Below are 11,409 nucleotides of genomic sequence, written 5' to 3' on the forward strand. Positions count from 1 at the left end.
GTTCTGGAACTTCTGCTTATCAGGTTAGTCTTCACTTCCTTTATCCAAGATTTTTATTTTAAAGTCTTATGTCTCAAATTCACTTGGACTGGGTTCCCGCTCCAGGGCGGGGTACGAGTTCGGCAGAACTCGGTAGCTTCGAGACCTATATTTGTTTTAGAAATTTCACATAATATGCATAAATAATTTATGCAGAACTGAATAAACTTTCTTTTTTAAAATTTAGAACCCATAAACTCAAAATTTTAACTCCACTTCTGATTGGGTTTTTACAACACAATTTACTGTTTCATTGGGTGAAAGGTTGAAGGGGCAGCATTTGAGGATGGAAAGACGCCTAGCATTTGGGACACTTTTGCTCATGCTGGTCTGTTTCTTTAATCTTTTCCTCTTTTTTAATAATAATAGTGTTGTCTTAGATAAATTTATGGGAATCTTGACTATTCCTCCACGTATATGTTATCTCCCACCAATGCAAGTATTCTGTAACTATGTTTACCAAGTTTTAGGCTGATGTGTTGAATCCCATATTGGTGGTAGGATGGGAACTTCGTCTCTTTATATGGTGTTCGACAATCCTCAGCTTTTAAGGTTGTGTTAGACTCAAAGTTTATTTTCTTATTATGGTGAAAAGAAATGCCCAGTGTTTTGTTTATGTTTAGCTTTGTGCCCTTGTCCCCATGGTTTTTACCCATTATATTAATTACTATGGCCTGAGCACTTGGAGCATACAATATACAGGTTCAATTGCACCCAACATTTATGAAAAATTACTATTTCAACAAATATTAAATTCCAAACCCATAATTTCAATGTGTAAGGGTCTCAATTTTAAGAATCTAAAGGCTGAACCAATCAATTTAAATCCCGAATTTGCCTGGCCATTTCCCTTGTTTTCTTTCAGTTCTACTTGGTTGGGACCTATCTGTTGTTTAGCGCTTACCTAATGAGATAGAATGAATGTTTCTCCCTTAGTAAAAGCAAGCAGGCGTTTTCTGCAACCATTACAACAATACTTGATTGATGCTATTTTCTGCTCCTAATATTATGACTCCATTTGATTGACATAAAAGGCGAATCTAGAATTTTAATGCGATGGGTTCGACCTTTAAAGTTTTTAGCAATGTGTCCATTATACTAAATTATGGGCACAATTCTAGTATTTGTTGTTTTACTGGATTTTCACACACACAAACATATATGGTTCTATGTCGAAATAATGGGTTCGGATGAATCCGGTACCAAAAGGCTGCATCCATCCCTGATTGACATGATTTTTTTCTTTAATAAAAAATGTCTTAACAAGGAGAACAATATCTCAGGAATGAATATTGAACTACATAAGGTTGGAAACACCTAATAGTGTGAATAGTCTTAAGAAGCAGCTAGAGTTGTGCCTCTGCAATGGGAGTGTTAAAGAGTGAAAGTAACTCCAAAAAGTTAATTCAACCATGTGGTGTGAATGTAAAATTTTTATCTAGAAATTTTATCCTTACAGACATATTACATCATACAATTCGCATCCTACATGATATAAAATTCAGCCTGTTTAAGTTTATTGGATAGTCATGTAATGTCATTGAAAACACTTGCTTGCTTGAATGCTATAGCTAAAAGCAGCATATTAATTTAAGTACCAATTGGGCTTTAGCAGTAATGGAAATAAACTTTAATGCTGATATCATCTTCCTTAAGTCGAGCTGTCCTGTCTATATTTATTGCCGTTACAGATTTATCTGTGTTTTAATCCATTCTTGTGAATTACTATCTATACCAACTTACTGTCCAGGTTTCCATGATGGAGCCACCGGAGACATTGCTTGTGATTCGTACCACAAATACAAGGTCTACACTCTACATATCGCTTTAACTTTGACATTTTTCTAGATGGCATTGTAGGACTAGAAATTTTAACAGAAGGGATCAATAATCTTACAAACAAGAGAACGTTTCCGGTTTTTCATTTTTGTAGAAAAAGTAACAGATGTTAGATTATTGACATATAGACTTCAGGTAATTATACTTAGCAGTCGCTGCATATTCGAGGAAAGTAAAGTTAAAACTCAGGTTTCATTTCTTGATTCTTTAGGTTACTCTGTGCTCAATTCTGTTCTAAGAACTAATGGATTTTCACTTAGCCACTTTCACTATTAAGCACACTCTTTCTGGAATAAGAATTTTTTTGCATCTTAATGACTTAATCTTCAAAGATCTTCTTGTGTTGTTGACTCTTCAAGAAAAGTTCTCTTTTAATCCAAGGTTTAAACTATCATCAACCATCTGAATCACACAGTCTTGTGGTTTTGCCTTCTTAATCTTCTTTGTTCTCATCTAAAGATTCTAGTAGCGTTTCCATGCTATTAAGACATCCTGTTTCTGGAATGAAAATGTTGTTTGATCATGTTAGTTAGTTGGTTGGTACCAGGAAGATGTACAGCTCATGGTGGACATTGGCTTGGAAGCCTATAGATTTTCCATTTCATGGTCAAGGCTGATACCTAGTAAGCTTGTCCGTGATTCCAACTTCACCACAACTTTCCAAGCTTGTTTCAAAATATTCTCATACGTTGATTCCATTCTCTATGCAGATGGAAGAGGACCTATCAACCCGAAGGGCTTACGATACTACAACAATCTCATTGATGAACTTATCATCCATGGTTAGAAGAAAATATAATACACACAAGTAGCATTTACTCAAAAACCTCTATAAGTCTATATATTTTGGTTTGCTCACTGAAATTCTTTCCTCGATTTTTATCTTGCGACATCTGGCATTTTTCAGGGATTCAACCACATGTGACATTATATCACTGCGACCTACCACAGGCACTTGAAGATGAATATGTGGGATGGCTTAGCCAAAATATAGTGTATGTTTTAATTTCTACTTATCCATATGCCAAACTTACATGATATACTCAAGAGACAACACGAAAGAATTATTTGCTTTTACTTCAGGAAGGACTTCACAGCATTTGCTGATGTGTGCTTCAAGGAATTTGGGGACAGAGTTATGCATTGGACTACAATAAATGAGGCGAACATACTTGCCGTGGGTGGTTATGATAATGGACTGATACCCCCAAAGCGCTGATCCCCACCATTTGGATTCAATTGTACTGGTGGTAATTCGTCAACTGAGATATACATCGTAGGCCATAATATGTTGCTTGCACATTCTTCAGCAGCTAGACTATACCAGAGGAAATACAAGGTATCATGTAGAAATTTGTCACAAAATTGCCCCTTTTCAAATAGTTCAAGGAAAAAATTGGCTCTTTGCCCTTGTTTTGGAACAACCGTTAGTAGGAGGGTATTTTTGAGCTAATTGACTAACAATGAGGGCATTTTTGATCCAAAAACATAACAGAGGTAAAATTGACCAATTTTGAATTTTTGGCCCTTTTTCCAATTACCTATGTTGAACCTAGGTATCTAGGCCCCAAATGAAAATAAAGTTCTATTCTCTAGAACATAGAAGGTTATGAAAACTTTGAGCAAATTTAAAGAAAAGTAGTTCACAATTGGAATGACATGTTTTACTGCAGTCCGTTCAGCAGGGTTTTGTGGGAATTAATGTCTATAGTCTCGGGTTTCTTCCTTACACAAACTCAGAGGCTGATGTAATTGCAGTCCAACGAGCCCTCGATTTTTATATTGGTTGGTAAGTTGCATATGCTCTAGTATATCGTCTTTGCCAAGATAGATATCCCTTTAGTAAATATTTTCCTATGAAGTGAAACTATTGTCAACTTCTTCGTTTTACTAATTGCTAGGCTGGTTTCAAGATTTTACGTTCTTTTTTCATTGCAGGTTTATAAACCCCCTGATATTTGGAGACTACCCTCAAACAATGAAGAAAAATGTCGGTTCAAGACTTCCCACATTCACCAAACATGAATCAGAGTTAGTTAAGGGTTCACTAGACTTCATAGGGCTGAACCATTATTCTCAAGTATACATCAGGGACAATCCCAGCTCCCTCGAAAAGGATCTCAGGGACTTTAATATTGACATGGGAGTAAAGGCTTTATGTATGAATTACAATGCTTGCTAAATGTTTGTTAATCCAAGTTGAATCACATCTCTAGTTATTTCTTGTTTTCCCGTTGTGATCCATAAACTCAACGTCTTTATATGTTAGTTTCAGTTGAAGGACATTAGCCAAACGAGCCACCACCCCCAGGACCGGTGAGTTCAGAACAGAGTTTGTAGTTGTTAATTATTCTTGGTTTTTATTTCACATGGTGCTGAACAATTTGTTTTGAGTCAGATGCCAGTGAGACCGTCTGCACTCAGCGATCTGTTGGAGCATTTTAAACAAGTTTATGGCAATCCACCTATTTACGTTCACGAAAATGGTTCGCTCCTCTCTCTCACACACAAGTGCGTGCTCGTGCACACATGTTGGCTTATACATTCATATTTTGTGCATGCTTTTATACACACTCAAGTATATGTTGATTTGACTTATGTTATGCTTCTTGATATTTTTATTTTTAAAAACAATCTTTTTATGTAATCTTTATTGAGGTAGCACCTTTACTACTTGTTCGCACTATCTGACTGGATATGTTTGAAGAAACTAGTAGCTCTACACTATATGATTGGATTTATCACCATTTTTAATGTGATATTAGTATTTTCTTTTGCATCTATGTGACATTGTGTTTTATAATTCAGTCCATAGAAGAGGATTTTTGGAAGCTTTTCCTTATTCTGAGTTACATTACATGTTTTGGCAGGTCAGCAGACACGACGCAACGCGACACTGAATGACACAGAACGTGTGGAATATTTGCATGCTTACATTGGAGCTGTTCTTGATGCTCTGAGGTAAGCCCCTAGGTTCGCTATATCATCCAGAAAAAACTTAAATCACATCCGGTGTTAACACCTAACTAATGAAATAATGACGTGTTTTCTGCATATAGAAGTTAATTAATTAATGTTTACCTCAATATATTACTTAACCATGATTAACTGATGGAGTTAAAAGCTTTTTTGATTCTGCATTTTTTGTTGATCAGTATATGTTATGGATTGATACTATACACACAAACAATATAAAGATTCTTTTTACACAATCAATGTACTTTTAACCTATAATTATGGCAAGTTATTTACCATTTTTATCAGGCAATCAATGAATTTATAAATGACCTGATTATGTTAATATGTTTTACATCGTCAGTGCATAGTACTTAAATAATTAGTTTGTTATTTCCATCAATGTCCGTGTTCATCACCAGGAATGGATCAAACACAAGAGGATACTTTCAATGGTCTTTCTTAGATGGTTTGGAGATATTGAGTGGCTATAAGGCATCCTATGGACTCTTCTATGTAGATTTGGATGACAAAGAACTAACAAGATACCCAAAGCTTTCTGCAAAGTGGTACTCCAATTTCTTAAAGAGAAGAAGCTCCAGAACTAGCTCAATTTTTGAAGTTGGGAACAAAGTATTTGCTTCTGCCAAATCTAATTAGTTTTCTTGATAAAAATATCCTTATTTTGTTCACAACTATCAACTACCACCATATACCATCCACAACCACCATCCTCAACCACAACCACCACCTACGTACCACCTTCAACCATCCTCCTCAACCATAATCATCACCTACCACCCATAACCACCATTCTCAACTACAACTACTACGAGCACCAATCACCACATATAGTCAATCGTTATAATCCCTAGTTATCATTTACAATGCTGGGGTTTCCAGCAGTGATAGCTGAACTAATCAGATGGGCCGCCCCAAACCTGGAGCTGCCTCCCAGGCCGGGACGTCTGGCATAATAAGATCATCACTATCAGTTGCCATTACCATTAGCTACACCATCTTCTACCACAAATGTTAGTCGCCACCACCATCAACCACTATTGTTGACAACTTCTGTACTCAACCAATATCACCAATAGTGACTACCCATAACCAGGGGCGTCATCACGTGGAGCCAAGGGGTGTCATCCGACACGCTTGGCCAATTTTTGTTTTACTTATATACATGCAAAATCTGTAAACGGAAATATTAGAGCACATATAAATAAAATGACACTGCTTGTCACCAAGGATATTGGGATTGGCGTGGAGGTTAGGGTTCTCGCTTTTACCACTGCAGGCAAGGGTTCGAATAGGCAAAAGTCATCAGTTCAAATCCAATAAGGGAATTTGTAAAACTCCAATCTAGTATTCATATTTGAGAGGAGAATTGTACTTTTATTTGTAAAAAAAAGTAACTAACTGGATAATACATCTTACCATTTAATAACTCATAATCAAATATTAGTAACTAACTTCCTCTATATGGTCCATTTAACAAAAGATCATACATTTTAGACACATATTATTTTTAAGTATCATCATTACACAATCTTCGCTCCCACCAATTTGGTATCTTTTAAAATTTTAGAACTTTATTCCGAAAAATTATTGAAGCAACCAGGTCTTGATCCTTGGACTCCTACCCTAAAAATATCTAAGTGAACCAGCAGCTATTATTTTTGAGTTGATGCACTCCTTACCTAAAAAGGAGTATTCAGTTGATAATTTTACTCTCATTCCCTTTCCACCACCGACGGCTGCCACCACATCTCCACTACCTGTTATCGCTACTACAAAGCCCGGCAATTTGACAACACAAACATTTGCTGTATTGAGTTGATAATTTTGCTCTATTAAAGAATCTGACTCTACTTCTTCACTAAGATGCAATTTCACATCTGAATTATTGATTAACTCAACAACCATTCGCCGATTTCCTCCTTAAATTGTAAAGCCCGTTCATTCTCCCGCAAGCTCCATGGATTCCGGATTATGGCTATTTTGTAGTTCTAATTTTGCGCCATTTCCGTTTTTCTCCGGCGAGTCTCAGAGAAGGAAGAATGGGTTACTTTAGGAGGTGGGTCGGGGTAAAATAGGGAGCGGGTTATTTTTTATGAAATCGGGTTATGTGAATTAATTTGGGATTTCTGTCAAATGAAGGGTATATTTGTTAACTTTCATAACAGCAGGGCCATAAAGGACCCAAACTTGTAACGGAGTATATTTTTAGCCATTAAAACAAGAGCGTAAAAGGATATTTTTGACCCTTTCCCGTAAAAATACAACAAATTTCAACTCCAGAATATTAAAATCATCACGCTTTATCAGTTCGCTTTGAATCGGTTTTTAATTGACTGTTCCGTCGATTGAAAAGAGTTAAAGCTTTTTCGTTTACTCAAAAAGTTATAAATTACCTGAAGGCATAAGAAGTGATATTTTCTATACGAAATTAGCAATATGGCAATTGGAAAGATGAGCGTTTCAACACTACATCATATTGTTGGTCGCATAAGAAAAAAGGCAATCGATGTATACCTAGTGAAACATTTGATTGTTCGATGGTATTAAATAACTAGTGAAATTGTTCGCGTTTCGTGCAGTCATATAAGATCTTGTTAAATTTTGATTTATTTATTTGTAATATCCAAATATTAAAATTAATCACAAAATACTTTTTTTAAATCTAAAGTATTTTTTCTGTTTTCATAAAAAAAAAAAAAACTAAACCTTATTAAACTCACGATTTTTTTTTTCTAATACCCAAATATTAAAAATAATCACAGAGTATGTTCTGGGAAATCTAAGGTATTTTTTATTTTCATAAGATAATTAAACAAATAAGTTTATAAATTCAACTCTTATGTATATTTCAAAAACGAAACTAAAAGTCAAAATAAATAAAAAATATCACCAAAATTCTGAGTAAAAATAAAAAGATACAACACTATAACAACAAAACAAAAAGGCTAAAATAAAAGTCACGAAATATTTCCCCTATCAACTAAACATATATATTAAAGTGATATAGACTAAAATAAAAGTCACGAAATATTTCTCCTATCAACTAAACATATATATTAAAGTGATATATAAAACACAACTTTCAGAGATTGAGGACACTTTGAGAAACCAAAAATAGATTTAAAAATTTCATAATATCTTTTGCATCACATATACACATTCATGGGGTTTAGATGTTACACCCCGCACTTTCAGAGCATGAGCATGCCACGTACATCACCGTAGTAATGGAGTATTGGAGACGTCCCATGAAGTTTTGGAAGGTACAAGCCATGGAAAGTACGTAACAATGAAGTAAAGGATGAATTACGATTTCGTAAGTCGTAACCGGGAAGGACAATCTTGAAACACAAGGACATGACCATTATCAAGTATGATTAGTGATAAATATCATGCAGGGGGAGTTGTGGAAGATTCCAGGACCAAGCAAATCAACGAAAATAAGTTTATCGAAAATTTGGAACAAGTTGACAGAATTAAGGACAAAATTTTGGGTCAACTTTAGAGGGGTATATCTCTAGGTATATGGGGAGCTTCAAGGTGTTTCAAAAGGCTAAAATGAAATTCGTCGAGTCTAATTTCCAACGCAATAAACCGCTCGTCGATACAACATCAGAGTAGAGAATTATGGACGTTATCAATTCAGCTGAGAGAGCAGAAACAGTGCTGCTACAGTGCCACCGACTTTACCCACTTATAAAAGGGTTAAAATCCCTCTTTTTGGTCATAAAAATCTCTCAAATATTCTAGAAAAATCAGCAAGCATAAGAGAGCAAATATACATCACAAAAGTGAGGATTTTGAGTAATTTCAAGTGACGGAGTATTAATCGAGGTCCGAGTAACGTGCGGTTGTGATTATAGTATTGTCTTGCGGCGGAATTGGCTTGAATTCAAGGTAAATATTGAACATATTGCTGCTCTAGAAAGAATAAGGTATGAATCTTTCCTTATTACTATTAATTTCAGTTTATTTACGGAGATAAAGTTATTACATAGTCGTATAATAAGTTGGATAGTTGAGAAACTTGGAAAACATCGTGTGAGATGTTTTATGGAGCCTATTGGTGTTGATAATGTTGTTGTGATGTTGGTATTGTTGTGTTGTTGTTGGTTATTGGATTGTGATTTCGGGCTAGGCATATAAACAGAGGAGATGCTGCCCGAATTTCGGCAGATTCTAAATGGATTTAAATTAAGGGTTGAAGACGAGCGTATGACGATGAGCCTAACAATAGTATGAATAATTGTATATGTAGATTACGAGGCTACGAATGATCTTAAGTGAATTGCAAGACAGGAAGTAAGTTGGAAGTCGAGAAGTTATCTTCCAGGTATGTTGAGGTTAGTCCCTTTCTTCTAAAGGCATGATTCCTTTCTTATGAATCCAATAGGTATTTTCCAAATGTCCCATGATCTCTTTATGTGAATCCATAAATGTTTTCCAAGAATATTCTTATTCTCAAAAGCTAGAAATTTATGATTCATAAAGTTTATGATTCAAAGGCATGACTTCTTTCTTGATAATCCATAAATATTTTTCAAAATGTCCCTATTTTCCGAGTCAAAGATTTATGATTCTATAAGCTTTTATGACAACAACAACAGACATGTTTTTACAATATGAATGACGATGTTAAAGATGAGAATGTTTCTATGATGATTATGATGATGATGATTTTAATTCTAGAAATTCCAAAGCTTATGATGTTAATACTATTATGAGATTATTTCATGATTTTCTCGATTTTGTTCATTGTTGTTGATCTCACCTTATAATAATTGTTCCTTTAAGGTGAGAGCGATGATGATAATTCCATAATGAAAATCGGAGGTTACCGACCTTACGTCACTCCGAAGTAGTTATAGCTTTTGTTTGGCTCTCATGCATGCTTTATATATATATATATATATATATATATGTATGTATGTATGTATGTATTTTACTACATCGAGCCGCGCTATAGTCGGCCGGGTACGACACCTATTGTGCAACCACTGATCAGTTGGTATTACACACCGAGTCCCGAAAGGACCGGGTACGTTACACACCGAGTCCCGAAAGGGTTGGGTACGTTACACACTGAGTTTCGAAAGGGCCGAGTATGTTACACACCGAGTCCCGAAAGGGCCGGGTACGTTACACACTGAGTCCTGAAAAGGCCGGGTACGTTATGATGGTGATATTATATATATGTATGTAAGAAAAAGTTTTTTTTAAAAGCCGAGCATGCATGACATCCGCCTGATGAGGCATCCAGATGTACATGTTATCTCTCTTATTCCATGTTACCTTCCATATCTATATTATGCTGTTATTCATGCCTTACATACTCAGTACATTTTTTGTACTGACGTCCCTTCTTGTGGATGCTGCGCTCATGCCCGCAGGTAGGCAGGGAGATGGATCAAACCCGTAGGTGCTCTATCAGTGGATTCTCACGAGCACTCCACTTACTTCGGAGCTGCAGACTATTTGGTATTGTCCTTATGATCATCGTATTCTATGTAGAGGCTCGTAGATGTGTGTGTACAGTTAGATATTTTATAGCCCCACCGGTTCATATTGTTGTATAATATTTTAGTGGCCTTGTCGGCCTTATTTTGAGCTCTTGATACTTTACTGTTAGCCTTGCCGGCTTTATGATATACGTTATGTTGTGGCGACCTTATCGGTCCGCATATGAACATATGTGCTGAATGATCGGATATTTCTATGTTGGGCCTTTTCTGCGTGCAGGTGTTCCTTGAGTTATGGTTTATAATGTTCAAAGTAATGGATAAGTTAGGTGGTTCCCGGCCTACGGGTCGGAGCCCGTCATACTCCTGATAGGGGTGTGACGTTAGATAGAGGAATAAGGTTGAAATTTATGTGAACAAAAAAAAAAAAATTATTATGAAATTAAACACGGAAAAACAATAGCTTATTCATCTATCTACGACAGACTGTCATAAACTCCGATTTAATTGCAATAGACTTTAAGAATAACTATCAACATTAGATGATTCTCTCATAAGTTTAACACTATGATTCACCTCAATTTTCAACTTGTTCTCCCATTTCTTCTCAACTTGACGTTTAAAGTTTCGATAGCTTCATCCAACGCCTCTAACACAGGGCTAACTGGTATGCCTTTTTTTTTTTTTTTTAATCTCTTTATATATTTATCTGCATCATTTGATCTGTCCTATACTTCATGAATTCATCAGGGTGCACAACTACAAAATTATAAGAAAATTATACGTTTACAACCCATATACACATGTAAAAATAATTAACAAAACCTTTGGGGTGCGCCCTTTTTTGAACTTTGCTAACGTGAGATGTTTTGTACACCGGATTGCCCTTTTTTGGAATGACAAAACAATTTATTGATTTTAATGAAAAACAGTATAGAGAGCCAACACATCATTACAAGAAGTGCTCCCACATGTTAAAAAAGAAGACAAAAACAAATTAAGAAATGAAGAATTCGTCATCAGAAGAAGAGATAAACCAAAGATTTCATCACCAAAGTCCATATCTGAAGAGGTTTTCTGATGGCATTTTAGA

At 35.6% G+C, this 11,409-nt stretch overlaps 1 pseudogene; it reads left to right on the forward strand.

The window, feature by feature from the left end:
• LOC132608922 (beta-glucosidase 11-like) lies at positions 1–6,086 on the forward strand (annotated as a pseudogene).
• The last annotated feature ends 5,323 nt before the right edge of the window (positions 6,087–11,409 follow it).

The sequence above is a fragment of the Lycium barbarum genome, chromosome 9 (genome assembly GCF_019175385.1).
Source record: "Lycium barbarum isolate Lr01 chromosome 9, ASM1917538v2, whole genome shotgun sequence".
Lineage (NCBI taxonomy): Eukaryota > Viridiplantae > Streptophyta > Magnoliopsida > Solanales > Solanaceae > Lycium > Lycium barbarum.